The 22,140-nt window shown below is 43.7% G+C and overlaps 1 protein-coding gene across 1 annotated transcript in view; it reads left to right on the plus strand.

Annotated features, from left to right (window-relative positions):
* The window catches only part of mterf2 (mitochondrial transcription termination factor 2), a 28,812-nt gene extending 17,033 nt beyond the window's left edge, over positions 1-11,779 (plus strand). The window contains exon 3 of the transcript XR_004569715.1: positions 11,477-11,779. The gene's annotated coding sequence lies outside the window, so the exon portion shown is untranslated. The remainder of the gene's footprint in view (positions 1-11,476) is intronic.
* Positions 11,780-22,140: the final 10,361 nt, after the last annotated feature.

Here is a 22,140-nt window from a genome sequence, read left to right on the forward strand (position 1 = left end):
GCACACTGAAGCTCAGCGCTAATTTGTATACGTTCTGACTTGGCTCCAAAAACCATTACCTCAGTTTTATCTTTGTTTAATTGGAGAAAGTTCTGACACATCCAGTCATTGATTTGTTCAATGCACTTACTCAGTGTTTGAATTGGAGCATAGTCTCCTGGTGAAATTGTTACGTAAATGTGTGTGTCATCTGCATAGCTATGGTAACTTATTTTGTTGTTTTTCATTATCTGAGCCAGTGGTAGCATGTAGATGTTAAAGAGAAGAGGCCCCAAGATGGAGCCTTGAGGAACCCCACATGTCATATTTGTCAATTCAGATGTGTATTTACCTATAGAAACAAAGTTGTTTCTGTCCTTTAAGTAGGATTCAAACCAATTTAGAACTGTTTCTGAAAGTCCCACCCAGTTTTCCAGTCGGTCTAGTAATATGCTGTGGTCAACAGTGTCAAACGCAGCACTGAGATCTAATAATACTAACACTGAAGTTCTGCCACTGTCTGTGTTTAAGTGGATGTCATTAAAGATCTTTACAAGAGCAGTCTCAGTGCTGTGGTTTGGGCGAAAGCCTGACTAGAACACATCGAAACAGTTATTTAAATGCAAGAAATTACTCAACTGTTGAAAAACAACTTTTTCAATGATTTTACCTAGAAATGGGAGGTTTGATATGGGCCTGTAATTGTTCATTACTGAAGCATCTAGATTATTCTTTTTTAAGAGCGGTTTAATGACTGCAGTTTTCAGGGCCTGTGGAAAAATACCTGAGTGAAGAGATTTGTTTACTATATGAAGTAGATCTGAGGCCATGCAAGGCAAAACATCTTTGAAAAATCCTGTTGGAATAATATCAAGGCAGCAGGAGGAGGATTTCAGAAGTTGTATAATGTCCTCTAGGTTTTTATCATTAATCTGATGGAATTGTGTCATGATGTCTGAATTGATGTTAAGTGGACACAGAGACAACACATTTGCTGTTCCTGATGCAGAGGCACTGACTGCTTGTCTGATTTTCTGAATTTTGTCAGTGAAAAAGGAGGCAAAATCTCTGCACGCCCTGGTGGATAGAAATTCAGAGGCTACTGACACTGGGGGGTTAGTTAGTCCGTCGACGGTAGCAAACAAGGCACGTGCGTTGTTTTTGGTAATGATGTCAGAGAAAAACAATTGTCGTGCGTTTTTCAATTCCAAATTATAAAGGCCAAGTCTCTCTTTATAGATTTCAAAGTGAACCTGGAGTTTTGTTTTTCGCCACCTGCGTTCAGCTTTTCGACATTCTCTTTTTTCTGTTTTCACGGTCATGGCCTTTCTCCATGGAGATATTTTCTTGCCAGACACTTCCTTTACCTTAGTTGGAGCAATGGCATCTATAACATTTTAATTTTTGAATTAAAATGATCTACTAGCTCATTTACTGAGATGTTAGCAGGGGCAAGTGTGGAAGAAAAATTCTGAGTAAACATTTCCCTAGTATTTTCAGTTAAATATCGCTTTGTGGTTACCTCTTTTTGAACATTTTTGTGAACAGAAATAGAGCTCTCAAAAAAAACACAGGAATGGTCAGAGAGTGCAACATCAGTCACCACAACCTTAGAGATATTCAGACCCTTTGAGATAATTAAGTCCAGAGTGTGCCCCTTATTGTGCGTGGGCTCCGTCACATGAGTCAGTCCATAGCTATCAAGAACACAAAACATTTCTTTAGCCCCTCTGTCCTGGGGGTTGTCAACATGGATGTTAAAATCACCAACAATGACTAGACGGTCAAAGTCAATACACACTATAGACAGCAGTTCAGTAAAGTCATCAAAAAAGCTTGCACAGTATTTGGGTGGTCTATAGATATTTAGGAACAGAGCTCGAGAGGAGCATTTCAGCTGAAGGGCCACATATTCAAAAGAATCAAAGTTTCCATAAGATGTCTTCCTGCATTGAATGGAATCATTGAACAGAATAGCAACTCCACCCCCTTTCTTATGCATTATTTCCTGACTCATAAAACTAAAGTTGGGAGGGGTTGATTCAATAAGAACAGCTGCACTGTTATTTTGTTCAATCCAAGTTTCTGTTAAAAACATAAAATCGAGATTGTGCTCAGTGATAAAATCATTGATTAAAAATGTTTTTCCTGCCAAAGACCTGACATTTAATAAAGCTAGTTTAAGTTTGTTAAACACACTCATGATTTTTGTAACAAGCTGTGGCTGACATGGAATCAATGCTAAATTAGATAAACTCACACAAATGTTTGAGCGCTTCCTGTTTCTAAGATGATTCACCGCTCTTAATCTATTACCTATCAACACAGATATCGGCAAAGCTACTGGCCAAGAGATGAAAAATCCACCCAAATGACCCCAGAAGTGTTTTTTTTGTGCTAAATCTCTCTAAAAAGGTCAAATGTCACTTGTTTTGCATCAATCTTGATACAGGGTACTTATATGTTGTACTTTGGATTCCTAAAGCTTTTAGTCTACCTTACCATCTTCCAAGGGTAGTTTTCCTTATAAGTAAAAAATAATTTTTGGACGGACACTATAATTTACAGTTTTTTACCATGTTCAATCTGAATTTTCTTTAAAATAAAAAACATCTATATTGATTCTGACTTTTCTACATCCAACTCACAGGTTTATCATTACTTTGAGAAAAAAGATTATTACTGTTCCCTTTTTAGAAGTGTAGTTATGGTCATTTGTTCTGGAAATGTCATTTTCGAGCCTGAGACCTGAAAAACAGGCTTGGGGCCTAACAGGTTAAAGTTTAGAGTGAGAAAAACTAAAATGGCAAAACAATAAGACTTTATTCTCTCACACAAACATGTGAGGATGATGTGCAGGTGTCCTTGACAGGCTAAAGCAGTGGATGAGAATGCTATAATAATAAGAATGAATTACATGTGTTTTATGTTGGAGATCTACAAGCACATATGTAACTGCGGCCGCGCACACGGCCTAAAGTGTAGCTGTTCTACTGATCAAAGTTGCCCTCTGACTCAACTTGATCAAACAGCAAAAACTCCACAGATTCAATTTGAAAGAAAACACGATACAGTTGGCAGTCAACAAAAAGGCCTAAGACAAGGATTTCCCCCAAGAGTATGACATTTATTATCAAATAGACACATTTACAAACAATATTTTAACAAGTAAAACAACAACAATTAGGAATTCATCTACTATGCTATTTAAAACGGTATCCAGAGAGTCAAAGTTAAGCTACCGCTAATGAATAACGTTCCACTTCCGGTTGGCGGAAAGCGGCAGCAGATGCTCTTATTGTGAAACGCTACAGACATGCTACTTCCGGTAGCCGAGTAGCGGAGCAATAAATGAACTGTAAACACATAATATCTCACATTTAACGCCACATAAACATTTATCCACATAAACTACATCCTACTACATTAATAATAGATCTGTGCCACTCAACACGGTGTATATACACCTAACTTTGAGACAGGAGTGCCGACTCACTAGACGAGTGACTTCGGCCCATTCCCAAACCGCCCCCTACACCCTACCCCTACCCCCTACCACTCCGTTTGCGCGTTCACGCGGAGGGTCCGCCATATTGAGGGCTGTTCCAAAGCAACGAGTGTGGAGGGGGAGTGGGCTATCAAGCCCTCAAACAACGAGTCTGCAGCGGTGCTGACTTGAGACCGGTCTCTACCTGACCGGAGTCACGCTGTGTGTGTCCGTCAGGAAACACGCTGTTTACAAGTAGTTCCAGCAAACATCCACTGATAAATTGCGATGTTAACAACCTCATGATAACCTCATATGTTTTTAACTTATGATCATACCTGTGTTTTTCTAGAAAAAGGTAAATGTGTGCATTTTATTATAAAGTTGTGTATATTTACAGACCGTTGCAAAAACTAAGAAGCTTATAAACATCAGGTTTAAAACTAAAAGAGCTTTGAAACACAATGAAAGATGTTTGGAGTTTTATTTGAGTTATTCATTTAAACTTTTTGTCTAAGAGATCCTGATTTGAAACCGTTGTTACACACAGTTACGGCATTTCCTGTTTCTGCCGGAGAGAAGGGAGACCGTCCCAAAGCTTGCTGCTGTATTTACTCCCTCCATCTGACAGGAGGGAGCCTCGTTGAGCTGCGAGTGTGGCTACAGACGGAGTTCACTCCATCACGGAGGGGTAGGGTCGAGGGAGTGGTTTGGGATTGGGCCTTCATGAGCAGCCATAATAAACATGCACGCAGCATGCACCGATCACATGAGCACGGAGACTCTGCATTAAGCCACATCGGCACAGAAGTTATCACAATAATAATAAAGTGTAGAACAACATAACAGGCAGCACTGTGGACAAACACTCACGTTCATTTACGCACACAATACGAAACTTAAGACGGCCTAACTTTCCTGCAACTACTGACGCACATTACCCTCTGATGTGTGACGTCATCCAAACCACGTGGGTTAGCCCCTCCCCACTATGAAGGCACAATTTAACAGGTATCAACCATAGACTGTATATATAAATGGACGTAGGGTCCGTGACGTCACCCATAGGATTCTGCAGAGTTGCCGTGAAGCCCTTAGTAGGCGGAGTCGGCCACTAACGGCTCGACGGTGTCGTCAGAGTCTAACTCCCGCCTTCTCCAAATAAGGGAAAAGAGGCGGAGCCGAGGCGGGACAGGGCGGGACCTGCTGCCAACGAGCGTGACGTTTGAGTCCTAGCTCAGGCTAAGAAGCTAAGCTAACATGCTCTCGGTATCAATCGAATGTAAAACATGATTGATGAAAGTAGTAAATCGGTCAGATTTGACCCGAAGACAACAGGAGGGTTAATGCCATATTCACTTAGTAACGCATGAACAACTTTTACAAATATTTCTATATAGTCTGTGTTGGTAAATGTCATCTAGGTTGCACATTTCCTGCTGAAATACATGCATACCAAGTCACTGCGTGGCACTTTGGTTTTGATAAAACAGTGTAGTTCCACTATATAAACCAGGGTTCATACACTTTTTCACCAATGATTTTCAATGACTTTTCCATGACTTCTCAATGACCTTTACCTAATTTTCCATGACCGAAAAAAAATTACCACTGAAAAATGTTTATTTTAACATGGAACAGGAAAATAAGGTCTGCATATGAAACATGTTGTGCCTATCTAAAACAAATCAAATAGTAGGCTTACTAGCTTCTACACGCTAAAGCAACTGTAGTCAGGGATGCAAACCCATCAGGTATGAAAAAGGTGACAAGGATCCGAGCCCCTGACCCCACCAGGAATATCGGCTTTAAAATGAGGAATAACAGAGGATTTTAGCAGTCAGAGCAACTAAAGCAGCAGTGTCAATAATAACAGAAACGCTAAAGAGTCACATCTAATAGAAATATATAAAAGCATTTATTTTAATTGTAGCAGTCAGTTTATAATTTTGGCTGTTGAGCATTTTGAAAATGTATTTTCATGCCTCTGTGCAAGGCTTAACTAAGTAACTAAGATCATAAACTCAAGTACTATACTTGGGTACACATTTTCAATGTTTTGCTACTTTGTTCTTCTTCTCCTCTACAGTTCAGAGGTACATGGTGTACTTCTACTCCACTACATGTATTTAATACCTTTAGTTACTTCACAGATGTGGATGAATGATGAAAAAATCAAGTGTTAAATCAGACTTTAGTTCCACCTGGAGTAAATCCACAAGCTACCCTGCAGTATACAAAGTCATTCAAACTAGCTGCACCTTTACCAGCTTTGAGAACACTTTAATGAGCAATCATTATAAAACATATCATATATGTTATTCTGAAATGGACCAATCTGCACAATGACTACTTTTACTGTCGCTACTTTAACTATATTTTGATGAGAATCAAACTACTTTCACTTGAGGAACATTTGGAATGCAGGACTTTTACTGAAACATAGTATTCCTACACTCTGGTACTTCTACTTTTACTCAAGTACAAGATCTGAGTCGACTAACTTTTTTCACCATCCTCCCGGAACCATCCCGAAATACAATCTAAGCCGTCCCGAAATTAATGTGGACCGTCCCGAATTTAAAATGTTAGTTTTTCTACATTATCATTAGTTAAAATCATTCAAAGTGACCTTTAACATAAATAAAACATCATACAAATCATTAGATGATAATTCATCAACCTTTTTATTTGAGTAAATCATTCAATCACCTAAACAAAGGCCAAATATATTTAAACAAACACACAAATGAGAAAATTACTCTAATATTGAATCCAATCAAGTCCCATCCAATTAACAAAAAAATCCAACACTGTGTCCTGAAGACAGAACCCAGAGTAACCACTAACAGTCTGTAACGCTGCGTCCACACTACAGCGTCGACAGCTTCAAAAACAGTTTCCAATGCGTCTGCCCATTCACTTTGAATGGGGTGACGTCACGTTGCCTCGCTTTTCGCCGAACTGAATTGTGGGTAACATAGCGGTCCGTCTCCGGCGTCAGAAGTTGAACAATGTTCAACTTCTGACGCCGGAGTAGCCAGCGCCAGCCAATCAAATCCCGTTTCTGAAAATCTGACAGCTCAAGCCCTAGCCAATCAAACCGCGTCTAAGCTGGGAGAGATATCCCGCCGTTCATTTCTATATTTCAAAAAAAGATGGAGGAGAAACTAATTATCGCCGTAGCAAATCAACCGGTTTTGTATGACCAGACCCTCTTCACCTACCGGGATACAAACCGGAAGAACCAGTCATGGAGGGAGGTGGCAGAGACAGTGGGTGAAACTGGTAGGTTTTCGCCTGTTTGGGGAGTTTATATATATATATTGCTCGCATAAAATCCCCGGGGTTTTTTGCTTTGTATGTCGGGGGCGGGAGATTCATGTGATTGGTTGTTGGTTGCGTTGCTCGAATAAAATTCCCAAGCTTCAGACACGCCCAGCTCCAAGCTTTTTTTGAAGCTGTAGTGTGGACGGGCCGTAACCCAGTCAGGAGACCTTTACAAACTGCTCTGCCCCCTCGCACACAGACGGGAGAGAGAGATCTCATCTGGATTGGAAAGCTCGAAAATACATCATAGACGCATGTTGTAGTCTTATTGCATATTAGAAACGGAGTTGGCGAAACTAAAACTGCGATATAATGTGTATGTAGCAATAATACATATGACATATATTTTTTAAATGTCTCCAGTACCGATAAAAAGTCCGATAACGTCGGAGCTTAACGTTACCATTGTCTTTAATAATTCCGGCCCAGGGCCCGTTTAATACCGGGGCTCGGTACCCATCCCTACATGGGGAGAGGCGCAGCATATTGCTAAGGACTAAATACGATGGAGGGTTCTCTTCTCAGCCTTATTACCTATAGGGGATGAAGAGGAGTAAGTAAATAAAGAGGCCGGCGCTCCAGGGTCTGGTTCTGCTGTGCGTTTTTGTGATGTAACGGTAAAACATTTCAGAATTCCTCCACGGGATGCCATTATCATTGTATATCACTCAACCCGCGAAATACACACACTCAGTACATAGCTAGACCCGCGAATTTGCGGGACAGGAATTCGCGGGCACAGCTGTAGCTACGTACTGCGTGTGTGTGTGTATTTCGCAGGTTGCTAAATGTTTTGTGCGTGTGTGTTTATGTTGACAAGGTGGTTTAATAACTGTGTGCTACACAAAACGTGCAGTCGGTTTCATTTTCATCGCCGTTTGTAGTAGAGTTAGCAGGGTATTTTTATTTTAACTCTCGTCCCAAATTCGTCCCAAAATTATTTTTTATCCTCCCCGACACTATTTTTTTCGGCCCCGGGACGACGGGACGTCCTTAAGCTCGAGCCCTGATCTGAGTACTTCTACTTTTACTCAAGTACAAGATCTGAGTACTTCTACTTTTACTCAAGTACAATATCTGAGTACTTCTACTTTTACTCAAGTACAAGATCTGAGTACTTCTACTTTTACTCAAGAACAAGACCTGAGTACTTCTACTTGTATTAAGTACAATATCTGAGTACTTATGCAAGCTTTAGCGCAAGTTTAATAAGGAAGACCTAACAATGAGTCACTTACACGTCACTCTATTGCTCCCTCCCCTCTCATTAAATACGAGGGCGTCACCCCTCAGCAGCCAATTGCTGCACATGCTAAAATCCTTAAATGCCTGCTCTTCCTCCCTGTCAGTTGTCATTTCAGGTGACCACACGCAACCCGCCTCCACCCCTTTCACCTCCCGTCTCCTCCAGGACAAAGCTAAACCTTCCTTCTTCAGACCGGTCCCACCTACTTATCACCACCACCAGTGTCTAGACCCCGGGGATTTCATCGGAGCGGTTCTTTCCCCCCTGAATGATTATCCTGCAAACCGTGGCCTAATCGCCAAACACCATTACATTCTCCTGTTGTATTATCATGGCAATCATTTCATTCATATGACGTGTAACAATAAATATGTATTCTTTACATCACGTCTCTCCGGTTTGAACTACTAAAGTACAAGATCTGAGTACTTCTACTTTTGCTCTAGTACAATATACTTATATACGTATACCACCTGTTTATAGCCTATGAAAAAAACTATTAGAAAACGAAGGCTAAAGCTAACGTTAGATAGATAGTGACAATGTATGCTAGCTATAGCTAGCTCAACGATTCCTTAAATAATATTGCGACAGAAAAACGTTTCAGTTCACATCACGCTCTGCTCTGAACACCTGAACGGCCCGTTCTAACAGCTGTTCACCAGCGCCTCAGTCTGTGCCACAGTGACTCCGCACAGTTAACGAACGCACCGTAGATAATGTAGCTGACCCTCATCCCGGAGCAGCAGAGTTCAGCCTGCTGCAGACCGCAGCAAGGAGGCAGATCGTATAGGGGCGGATCGTATAGGGGCGGATCCTATAGGGGCGTTTCCTAACTTTTTTTATCCAATAGAATAATGACACTCAGCAGAAATACATACTGTAGGGTCTCTTTCAACCTGTCTAAGTCAGAGCGAGAATTAAAAAAAAAAAATTCAGAGCGAGAGTTAACAGCTCATCTAGTTCCATCTGTACTGTAGCTAGTAGCCTAGTTTCACCTACCGGGGTGGCAACTGACACCCTAAAAATAGGCCTTGCCACCCCAGTTGGCAGCTTTGTTTTGAAAGAAAAGTTGTGGCTCATCGGACATTTATGAGAGAAAGTCTCTAATGTCCGAGTGCAAGTGAATGCAGCACAAGATGCACGTCATGTAACCCCTCCCCCGGTCCTGGCGCGAGCGTGGACATATGATTGGCGGCGATTTCATTTTGAACTGGACGGCGCAAAACGAGAAGCATTCGGACCCAAACGCTGAAGGAATGAGGTATTTGCGGTCTGACAGAGAAGAGACTGTCAGTGTGGCTGTACTCAGCATTGAATCAAAACGCACTGAAGCTGTTGATCTTAATACGTTTGTGAGGCGTTTTTCTGAACAAAATGGGGCAGTAATGCAATTTAAGGGATTCCAGCTGCTTTTATAAATCCTCGCAGAATAAGTCATTCGTTCTTTCACAATGGCCGAACAACAAGTTGAAACAGCGGTAATAGTATTTTCCAGAGATGCATGTTTATATTTATTGTAATGTCATTTTTCTTAACACACAATTGTCTCGTTATCAAAGTACAACATCGACTGTCCAACCTCGTTAAGCGTTAATAAAGTAAATAATAGTTGTATGTGGTAAAAATGTTTGTGGTATTAAATGCTAACTTAGCATGATGCTATAAACACGTTGGCTTATAGTCTCGTTTGCAACCAGGCCTACTCTACTGTTGTAATAACGTTAAGTTTAGATGGGTCAATAGATTATCCGGCTCGGTAACAATACTGATTTGTGTTACCAAAGCTGATGTAATGGCAAACTTTATATACGTGTAGTTTATCATTCTTATAGTGCAGACTTTATATTTTACCTTACATGGACACATCAATTGCAGCAGTTCCTATAATAATGTATTTTAGCTTATAAACTCTGTCAGCACTTGCAACAGTTTCCATAATGATGTTCTGACACTCATGACCTTTTAAAACATTGGAGTAAGGTCTGGGTGATGTGTTCCAGTTCATGTCCTTTGCCTGCTTTGTGAGTGATATTTTAAGGTCACCTAAGGTCTGAACTTCAGGAGGGGGCTGGGTGCCAAGCACAGGGCAATGGGCAAGTTCCTGTTAGTTTCCCTGTCTTATAATCAAGTTCCCCATTTCTTAGCCTCCATGTGTTGCTGACAAGTTTCCCCACTTCCCCTTTTTGCTGAATGGGTTCCTGGTTCAATCTATTAGTGATTGACAGTTTCAGTTCCTTTGGAAAGCTTATCTCTCCTGCCAGGGCCCCTCCTGATAAGTGACGGAATGTTGTTGAACTGGCAAGATCATATAACCTGTATATAATACATATAATATGTAACCTCATATAATCTTTCACTCGGGGCGCACTCTCTCAAAATACCTTGTGTTCTGTGAGACCTGTGTCTTTGAGGCCTCAAATAAATAACCCGAAAGACAACTCTGTCTGTTTCACCATTTATTGTTTGATATTTCTGACTTGTGTATCTCCACAGTATTGACTAGGTCTAAGATTTCCATAACACTGATCATCTAATTGACCTAAGGTTTTGACCTATATGCTGTGATGCTAACCAGCACTTAGCATGATGCTAGTGTACTGTTGTGTACTGTTGTATTATCTTGGAAATATAAGTAGGCCTGCCCTACATACTGTAACTTAATAAAATAATATGGTATGGATTCGGATAGACAACATCGCTAGCTTGGTTGGTTGAATTGAGTAATAAGATGTGCGGTACTGATTAAGGTTGTAACTGTAACAGTTTGTAACTACTAGTTGTAATGAACCAGACGAGAGACGGACGCATCCTTTCAGTAAATGTCGGCTGCTAATCAATATGTAAAAATAACACTTCGGATGTGTCTTCTATAATTATGTAACATTAGTTATGGCATCATCAGAAATGTGGTAAAGTAATATGATTAGAGAAGAGTCACTGGTCATCTAACACATGCTTAATAGCTCACCTAACACTATTAAAGACAGGTTAAAGAATGTAACATAATAAAAACTTCCTAATATCGATAAGCAAAAACACTAGTTATATTATACAAATTATGTGACCCCTTGAGCTGCATAAAGCGGTAAGCAGTTGGGGTTAAGTGTCTTGCTCAGGGACACTTTGACACATTTCTGAGGCCCCCTGGAGGCTTCCCAGTCGGGCTCACTAACCCTTCAGCCATGCTGTATATAGTTACGCTTTCATTTAGACTCCCACATTTTTATGTGCACAGCATCTCTATGCTACAGGTAAAGTCACTCACTTATAGAACCACAATAAGCTATAGGTGACATGACTGCTTGTCTGGCTTGAAGAAAGGCCAGCGCAAAGGTTTTTTTTGGGTGACAGCTGTAGGCTTCTGGCTTAAATAAAAAATAACCTGAACCTACGTTTTAGACAATTGAGTCCTTCTTTTCTTTTCTCATCAGGTGTGGTGACCTGGAAGAAGTACTCTGTGGAGTACACTAAGACCTACAGGATCCCGTTCCAGATCTCCAGCTGCATACAGTGCCGCAACCGGTACAAGGACTCGGAAGGCTACAGGGGACATGGGCACAGAGGACAACTCTCTGGGATGTACTCGGAAGATGAGCTGGCAGGATTCTGCAGCATTGACTGTTTCTATGATGCTGGAGGCACCTTCCAAGAAAATGGCTGATGGGGTTAATAATAATTAGAACAGCCAATAAAATGTTTGTTTAATAAAGACTTTCCTCTTTGTATGTACTGTATATATATTTTTATTTTTTATTAATCTTACCACCAGACACAACATGAACAAATGAATGATACACATCAGGACAGTAACTTAAACTTCAGTATTTTAGGTGTACAGAAACCTCTACTCATGTTGTTAAATGATATACAGCGATATCTTCCATAAAACGTAGTTGATTGATTTGAATAATAATTACTACCACTGCACAAACAGTGAAAAATGATATGCCTACAATTTATGAATTTGTCTTCTCTGTGGGTTGTATACTCTTCATTCTTTATGCAAATTAATTATAATTATTATTTTTCAAAGTTCGTTTATGATTCATTCAAAGCATTAAAATAAATGAGAAACAGAGAGCGTCATATACCTTTAAGAAATACGTGGGGGCGGGGTTCATAACCCTTTAGGAAACGCCCCTATACGATCCGCCTCCTTGCTGCGGTCTGCAGCCAGACTATTGGGCCCGACAGGCAAGAAGACTCGAGCACACAGCTCGCGCTTCATATATTAAAAAATAACACCATGCGCTTCATGATGGCACATAACAGCTCGCGACCGCAGATTATTTCGGCGATTAGATACAAATTATATTTGACGCAACTTTAGTTACATTTCCATGACTTTTCCAAAACTTTGGGAAAAATATTGTTTTCCATAACTTTTCCAGGGCCTGGAATTTGCATTTTGAATTTCCATGACTTTTCCAGGTTTTCAATGACCGTACGAACCCTGATAAACGTTACATTCATAATCAAACGAGACAATCTGCAAGATAATTAGCTATTTGGTATTATTCTTAATGCTTGTCATTCACACGTTAATAAAATAAAATAAGTACCGATACATAGCAGAATAATTGTGGCGGTGTTCAGCTTAATAAGCCTTGCTCAACATAATTTATTTAGCTAATACTACAGCGGGCTGCAGGCGAACCAAGTCCGCGTTACGATGCATTCCTTGATCTCCAGTTATAACGCCGGACTCCGCCGCTGGCCGAAGCTAACGGAGCCCCAGGGTGCTAGCTACGGCCGCCGGGACGCACTAGCGAGCTAGCACCCTGCAGCCCCGTTAGCTTCGGCGGCGTGGACTCCGGCGGCCCACCCCTTTTAACATTTGCTCCCGTTTAGCATTATGGGCGTCATAGCCATATAGTATAAAAGTCTTACCCAAGGCTGAATCATAAACTAAACTGTATATATGTATAAAGGGTTACGTCCTTAGCTGGCTAATAAGCTACATAACAGGCTAAGCTAACAAGCACACAAACACCTGCTAACGGGGTTAACATGTATAATATTATCATTTTATTCACCGAAAAAAGCTGAAAGTAGACTTCTTGGAAGATCTGTTAGTACATTCAAGCGCACAGCACGACATTTTAATTATCTGGTATTTGTAACAATATTCCCTAACAGGCACGATCACCACGAACACAGCTAAAGGATCAAGTACAGTAACTACAACTAACTAACGTTGCTGTTAGCTGACAGTGAGGCACGTATCTGTCAATCAAAGTGACCACGCCCTAATGTATGCACAAACTTTAAGACCTAATATAAATATAAAGGGTCGCGTTAGAAAACAATTCACTCACAGATCCATAATCATGAAGGTGGAATCTAACTATATCGATAATAAAATGTATGGAGCCAGGGGTAGAAACATGTTTTTTTCTGCTGTAAAATCGGGCATTTTAACATGGGGGTCTATGGAAATTGCTCCTTTCTGCAGCCATCGCCTATCGGCCAATATATGAACTGCAGTGTGTGGCACTTCCGTATTGGCTTCCCGGCTCTACCCCACAGTTTGCCGCTTGGTATCAACCAAGCGGCTATAGAGGCTTCTCAATACTCAAATTTCCCCTCCTCGACTCCTCGGTCCTCCGGTAGTGACCCGGAAATGAATTTCAGCGCGCCATTTTGAAGGACGTCTCATTTCTCTAAATGCACACCGAGGACCGAGCATCGAGCGTCGAGGAGGCTCTCTGGAGGAGCTATAACCGAGGATACACTGATGGTTCCTCCACGGATGCATTTCCGGGAACGGTGGAGGCGTGACGCACGGCCGGACTTATCTCAGCCAATGACAGCTATGCATGCATCCCCTGGATATTAGGCTTGTTTGAGACAAGCGAGACCTGCGCAGTTGCGATCAACGTCTTGCTAGTGCGTTGCATGATGGTTAGTCATTTTGTCCGACTTGCTCTGGAGGCTCGCCTACATGAGACGTTGAAATCTCGCGGGACAAAGACGCCCGCAGCCTTGAGAGCGAGGCGTGGCGAGGCGGCGCAGTTCCTCTCCACGGGCTGCGGAAGCTAAATGCTTGATGGGAAACGACTCGCTGGTATCTCGAGCTGAGCGCTCATTGGTGGTTTTTACCCCGTGCTGCTGATGAAACTCTCCAATTGGCTCAGCAAAAGTTTGTTGTTGTTTTGTGTCAGTTTTACGTCGCCACATCCATTCCCATTTTTCATCATTGTTCCACAATGTTTATCATCATGACATTAATATCTATATATTTTATACTATACTTGCACTGCTTACCGTTTTCATACTTTATATATCTTAGCACATTCATACACACTGTTCATACTGCTCACAGGCTGATATTGTCACGGTGTGTGAAGCAGGTAGGACCCAAATGCAGATAAAGTGAAAGTTCCTTTATTTCAAGGCTAGGTGATAACAGACAGAACAGAACACTCACCGACGAACTAGTCATGACAAAAGACGAACCGACAAAGACAGACAGAAAAACCAGAACTTAAATACACACAAGACTAATCACACAAACAAGACACAGGTGAGGAGGGAGGAGAAAACACAGGTGAACACAATTGGGTAATCAGACACACCAGGGAACTAACGACAGGGAACCACAGACAAAACCAAACAAGACACAACGCAGACAGAAACAGGCAAGACAGGAGGTGAAGACCTTACAAAATAAAACATGAAACAAGACAAGACAAAACACCATAAAGACAGATCGTGACACTTGTGATGTGAATCCTCCGGCCGTAACTCCAAATAAACCATCAGTGTTTGACATCAAAGCTACTGCTCCTACCGTGTCTCCTTCCTGAGTCGGTGACTCCCACTGCATAGCTACACAGAAGTTTCCTCTACAAATTGGCGTTGTCGGCAGGATGCCAACAGATCTTCAGATTCTGGTAAGTGTAATATTAATATTACAGACTGTTTCTACACGGACCACTATTGCGGTAAGCATGTTGTAACTTCCGGTTGTTGTCATCTCCGGGTATCCCGTGTGTCCGTTCTGTTGCTGATAGCTTATTATCTTAACTTAATCGATCGTTTTAAAACTCTTGATCACGGCAACTGCCTGACGTTGTAATCACACGTTACTATAACTTAAGCTCTCACAACTCTCCTTCTCTTAGCGACTGTAACTCCACAGTTGCCTACACTCTTTTCGGGTTTGCTAACGGTAGCTACTTTAGCTTGATAGCTAGCCATGGCTCTTTCCCCACCCTCGGGTGCTATTTCCTGCTCTAACTGTCTCATGTTTGGTTACTTCCCTACCTCCTTTACTGGTACCGATACATGTGTTAAATGTAGTATAGTTGTTAGGTTGGAGGCGGGAATCATAGCCATAGAAGCCCGGCTCCGCATCTTAGAAAGAAACTCAGCTACAGTAAAGCCCATGTTAGCCGGTGCGGACCGGCAAATGGTAGCTCCTATTAGCCGTCCCCCGGCAACTCCCGAGCAGCAGGGAGACTGGGTGACTGTTCAGAAGGGGCATAACGCGAAACCCGCAGGTCCCCACCAACCCGTTCACGTATCTAACAGATATTCCCCACTCAGCGAGACACCCGCTGAGAAGCCAACTCTGGTTATTGGTAGCTCTATTATGAGACACGTGAAATTAGAGACCGAAGCCTCCACAGTCACATGCATTCCGGGGGCCAGAGCGGGCGACGTTGAGGCGCATCTTAAACTGCTGGCTAAAAATAAACGTAAATACAGTAGGATTGTTATTCACGTCGGTGGTAATGATGTTCGTATACGCCGATCAGAATGCACCAAACTTAATGTGGAGTCGGTGTGTAGTTATGCTAAGACAATGTCGGACACCGTAATCTTCTCTGGTCCCCTCCCCAATCTGATCAATGATGACATGTATAGCCGCATGTCATCATTTCAGCGCTGGTTGTCTTGGTGGTGCCCAGCAAACAATGTGGGCTTCGTAAATAATTGGACAGCCTTCTGGGGAAAACCTGGTCTGATTAAGAGAGACGGCATTCATCCTACTTTGGAAGGTGCCGATCTCATTTCGGCAAACATTTCAGGGCTTTGTGGACTTAATCCATGACAAACTGGAGTTGAGACCAGGAGGCGGAGTCACAGTCTTACACGCTTCTCTGCGCTCTCTCCTAGGCAGTCATCCATAGGAATCCCGAACCCAATAAAATACCCAATATTAGCGGTGTGTGTGTCTGCCCAAGGACAAGTTAAGGTAAAACCTAATAGAGGTGTCATACATAATAACCTAATCAAAGTAAATGTAACAACTACTACAGTGCAACAAAACAGGAATATTAAATGTGGTCTCTTAAACATAAGATCTCTAGCATCTAAAGCAATATTGGTAAATGATTTAATATCAGATTATAATATTGATATATGCTGTCTCACTGAAACTTGGTTGAGACATGAAGAATATGTCAGCATAAATGAGGCCACTCCACCCAGCCATATCAATACTCATATTGCCCGAGGCACGGGCCGAGGAGGTGGAGTTGCAGCCATCTTTGACTCAAGTTTACTTATCAATACTAAACCAAAATTAAATTATACCTCCTTTGAAAGTCTCGTTTTTAGTCTTACGCATCCGACCTGGAAAATTTTGCAGCAAATCTTATTTGTTACAGTGTACCGTGCACCAGGTCCTTATTCAGAATTCTTATCTGAATTCTCTGAGTTTTTATCAACTTTGGTACTTAAAACAGATAAAGTAATTATCGTAGGTGACTTTAATATTCATGTTGACGATGATAAAAATAGCCTTACTGTTGCATTTAACTCTATATTAGATTCTGTTGGTTTTTGTCAGAGTGTAAATAAACCAACCCACTGCTATAATCACACTCTCGACCTTGTTCTGACTTATGGTATTGAAATTGAGCAACTATTAGTCGAACCGCATAATCCTGCTTTATCCGACCATTTCTTAGTAACTTTTGAAGTACTGTTACTAGACTACAAAGCATTAGTCAAAAGCTCCTGCAGCAGAAACCTATCTGTTAGTGCTATAGCCAAATTTAAGGAAGAGATTCCACCAATACTTAACTCGATAGCATGTCTGCATGTAAGGGAGGAAACTTATACAAAATGTACACCACCCCAAATTGATCATGTTGTTGATAGTGCTACAGATGCGCTGCGAATAAAATTAGACTCTGTTGCTCCTTTGAAAAAGAAGAAAATAAAACAACATAGACTAGCTCCATGGCATAATGCCGAAACCCGCAAAATAAAGCAAAAGTCGAGACAACTTGAAAGGATATGGCGTTCTACTAAACTTGAAGAATCTCGTTTAATTTGGCATATTACTCTCAATGAATATAAGAAAGCATTGCGTAAAGCGAGAGCAGCTTACTACTCTTCATTAATAGATGAGAATAAGAATAATGCAAGATTTCTTTTCAGCACTGTAGCCAGGCTGACAGAAAGCCACAGCTCGATTGAGCCTTCTATTCCCATAGCACTCAGTAGTAATGATTTTATGTGCTTTTTTAACGATAAAATTGTTACTCTTAGAAACAAAATTAATGACCTCTTGCCTTTGACCAGTATAGTGTTATCAACAGCTCCCGGAAACGTAAGTTCTAATATTACACTAGATAGTAAACTAGAATGCTTTTCAGCCATAAACCTTGAACAATTCAATTCAATGATTCTCTCTTCTAAACCATCAACGTGCATGTTAGACCCAATTCCAACTAAGCTGTTGAAGGAAGTTTTTCCATTAATTAGCACTTATTTATTAAATATTATGAATATGTCTTTATTATCAGGCTATGTTCCACAATCATTCAAAGTAGCAGTGATAAAACCGCTTCTTAAAAAGCACAACCTCGATCCAGAGGTTTTAGCCAACTATAGACCTATTTCTAATCTTCCGTTCCTCTCAAAAATTCTTGAGAAAGCGGTCGCAAAACAGTTGTGTGATTACTTAAAAAACAATGATTTATTTGAAGCTTTTCAGTCTGGCTTTAGAACACATCATAGCACAGAGACAGCTCTGGTTAAAGTCACAAATGACATTCTAATAGCCTCTGACAAGGGACGTGTCTCTATTCTTGTTTTGGTCGATCTCAGTGCTGCATTTGATACTATCGACCATGATATCTTATTGCAAAGACTAGAGCACTTAGTTGGCATACAGGGAACTGCTTTAGACTGGTTTAGGTCCTATCTATCTGAACGCTCTCAGTTTGTACGTGTCAATGATGAATCTTCCACGCAAACCAAAGTTAGCCATGGAGTGCCACAGGGCTCAGTGCTCGGACCTATTTTGTTCACATTATATATGCTTCCGTTAGGCAATATTATAAGGAATCATTCTGTAAACTTTCATTGTTATGCGGATGATACTCAACTATATTTATCAATCAAGCCTGATGAAATTAATCATCTAAATAAAATTCAAGACTGCCTTAAGGACTTAAAAACGTGGATGACCTTAAACTTTTTGATGTTAAACACGACCAAAACTGAAGTTATTGTACTTGGCCCGAAGAATCTACGAAACAAATTATCTAAGGATATACTAACTATGGATGGCATTAATTTGGCCTCCAGTGAGACTGTAAGGAATCTTGGTGTTATATTTGATCAGGATTTATCCTTTAACGCCCACATAAAATCAATTTCAAGGACCGCCTACTTCCATCTACGTAACATTGCAAAAATCAGGCATATCTTGCCTCAAAACGATGCAGAGAAACTAGTCCATGCATTTGTTACTTCAAGGCTGGATTATTGTAACTCTTTATTATCAGGGTGTACCAAGAAGTCAGTCAAGTCGCTTCAGCTGATTCAAAATGCTGCGGCTCGTGTACTAACCAGAGTTAGGAAAAGGGACCACATTACTCCTGTTCTGGCTGCCTTACACTGGCTCCCTATAGAACACAGGATAGAATTTAAAATTCTTCTTCTCGCCTACAAAGCCCTTAATGGGCAGGCGCCATCTTACCTTAAAGAACTCATTATACCCTACTGTCCTACTAGGGCATTGCGTTCCAAGAATGCAGGGTTGTTGGTTGTTCCTAGAGTCTCTAAAAGTACAATGGGAGCCAGAGCCTTTTCTTATCAAGCTCCACATTTGTGGAATCAGCTTCCAGTTTGTGTTCGGGCGGCAGACACCCTATCCGTTTTTAAGAGTGCGCTTAAGACCTTCCTTTTTGATAAAGCTTATAGTTAGGGCTGATTAGATCCAGCCCCTAGTTTTGCTGATATAGGCTTAGTTTGTCGGGGGACATCTTACTTCTTCCTTCTCTCTGTCTATACCTGTGTACTCTCATGTTCCGATTAACCCAGCTTCCCCAAATGTCTTTCTTTTTGGTGTCTATATACGCCGGGATCCGGAGTCATGGATGATCCTGCGCTCCTCTGTCTTGGATCGCGAGCCCTGGATCTTGAGTCGTGGCTGTGGTCCTGGATCATAGGTCCTGGATGGATATCCTCGTGGATTCATCTTCCTATTATACACACATGCATTTCCAAACATTTGGACTACCTATGTTGCAAATGTATTATCTTTTCAATTTACACACGGCATCTATTGCACGTCTGTCCGTCCTGGGAGAGGGATCCCTCCTCTGTTGCTCTCCCTGAGGTTTCTCCCATTTTTCCCTTTAAACTGTGGGTTTTCTCCGGAAGTTTTTCCTTGTACGATGTGAGGGTCTAAGGACAGAGGGTGTCGTATTGTCATACTGATATTTTGTACAAACTGTAAAGTCCACTGAGACAAATGTAACATTTGTGATATTGGGCTATATAAATAAACATTGATTGATTGATTGATTGACACAGGTGAGGAGGGAGGAGAAAACACAGGTGAACACAATTGGGTAATCAGACATACCAGGGAACTAACGACACTAGGCCACCAGGGTGGGTGGAGGAGGTCAGGAGGACGGGACTGAGCTGACCGCCCAGGAGCACAGCAGAGGACCAGGAAGGGATCTCGGGCGGACGGCCCGTGGGCAAGGCAGAGTTCAAGGAGGGGTTCTCGGGCGGACGGCCCGGGGGCAAGGCAGAGTTCAAAAAGGGGTATTCGGGCGGACGGCCCGGGGGCAAGGCAGAGTTCAAGGTGGGGGTTATGAAGGGGCGAAGGCCATCGCGGGCGAACTCAGGGGGCCGAGCATGAGGGCGAGGACCGCGGCCGGGAAAGTCAGGGGGCCGGGCTCGAGGGCAAAGGCCGCGGCAGGAAGAGTCAGGGGGCCGGGCTCGAGGACGAGGGCAGCGGCAGGAAGAGTCAGGGGGCCGGGATCGCGGGCGAAGACCACGGCTCACAGAGGGCCGGGATTGCGGGCGAAGACCACGGCTCACAGAGGGCCGGGATCGAGGGCGAAGACCACGGCTCTCAGGGGGCCGGGCTCGAGGACGAAGACCAGAGAGCTCCGGAGGCCGGGCAGGAAGGCGCTGACGGGCCAGCGCCGGAGGCCAGGACCAGGACCCGGTGTCGGCCGGACAGGAACCGGAGCTGGTGGGACAGGCCTCGGCAGGATCCTCCACGGAAGAGGACCAGGACACGGGATTGGCAGGACCCCCGGCGAGACAGAGGATGGCGGGGCCTCCAACGGAACAGGACAAGGAGTTGGTAGGACCCCCGGCAGGAGAGTAGTCGGCGGGGCCTCCAATGGCACAGGACAAAGGGTTGGCAGGACCCCCGGCAAAAGAGTAGTCGGCGGGGCCTCCAACGGCACAGGACAAAGGGTTGGCAGGACCCCCGGCAGGAGAGTAGACGGCGGGACCTCCAACGGGACAGGACAAAGGGTTGGCAGGACCCCCGGCAGGAGACTAGTCGGCGGGGCCTCCAACGGCACAGGACAAAGGGTTGGCAGGACCCCCGGCAGGAGAGTAGTCGGCGGGGCCTCCAACGGCACAGGACAAAGGGTTGGCAGGACCCCCGGCAGGAGAGTAGACGGTGGGACCTCCAACGGGACAGGACAAAGGGTTGGCAGGACCCCCGGCAGGAGAGTAGTCGGCGGGACCTCCAACGAGACAGGACAAGGAGCTGGCAGGACCCCCGGCAGGAGAGTAGACGGCGGGACCTCCAACGGGACAGACATACGATTGGTAGGACCCCCGGCAGAGGAGTAGTCGACGGGGCCTCCAACGGGACAGGACATGGAGTTGGCAGGACCCCCAGCAGAACCTCCAACGGACCAGGACATTGGGTAGGGACTTGAGACGGGACTCGAGAGGAGACTCGAGAGGGGAACCGAGAGGAGAACTAAGGGGGAACTCGAGAGGGGACTCGAGAGGGGACTAGAGGAGAGACTAGAGGAGGGACTAAAGGAGGGACTAAAGGAGGGACTAGAGAAGGGAACTCGAGAGGGGACTCGCGAGGGGAACTAGAGGAGGGACTAGAGAGGGGACTAGAGAGGGGACTAAAGGAGGGACTAGAGGAGGGACTAAAGGAGGGAACTCGAGAGGGGACTCGAAAGGGGACTCGAGAGGAGACTTGAGAGGGGACTCGAAAGGGGACTCGAGAGATGACTTGAGAGGAGACTCGAGAGGGAACTCGAGAGGGAACTTGAGAGAGGACTCGAGATGGGACCTGAGAGGGGACTTGAGAAGAGACTCGAGATGGGACCTGAGAGGGGACTTGAGAGGGGACTCGAGAGGGAACTCGAGAAGGGACTCGAGAAGGGACTCGAGAGGGGACCCGAGAGGGGACCCGAGAGGGGACCCGAGAGGGGACCGGAGAGGGAACTGGAGAGGGGACTTGAGAAGGGACATGAGAGGAGACTGGAGAGGGGACTTGAGAAGGGACATGAGAGGAGACTGGAGAGGGGACTGGAGAGGGGACTCGAGAGGGAACTGGAGAAGGGACCGGAGAGGGGACCCGAGAGGGGACTCGGGTAGGAACTGGAGAGGGGACTCGGGTAGGAACTGGAGAGGGGACTCGGGTAGGAACTTGAGAGGGGACTTGAGAGGGAACTTGTGTCGGTCGGTACGCCGACAGGACACGGGGAGCTGGCGTCGTCTGGGGAGCCAGCAGGAGACGAGGTGCTGGAGTCGGCCGGTACGCCGACAAGACTCGGGGAGCTGGTGTTGGCTGGAGAGCCAACAGGAGACGAGGTGCTGGAGTCGGCCGGTAGGCCGACAAGACTCG

The sequence above is a fragment of the Gymnodraco acuticeps genome, unplaced genomic scaffold, assembly GCF_902827175.1.
Source record: "Gymnodraco acuticeps unplaced genomic scaffold, fGymAcu1.1, whole genome shotgun sequence".
Lineage (NCBI taxonomy): Eukaryota > Metazoa > Chordata > Actinopteri > Perciformes > Bathydraconidae > Gymnodraco > Gymnodraco acuticeps.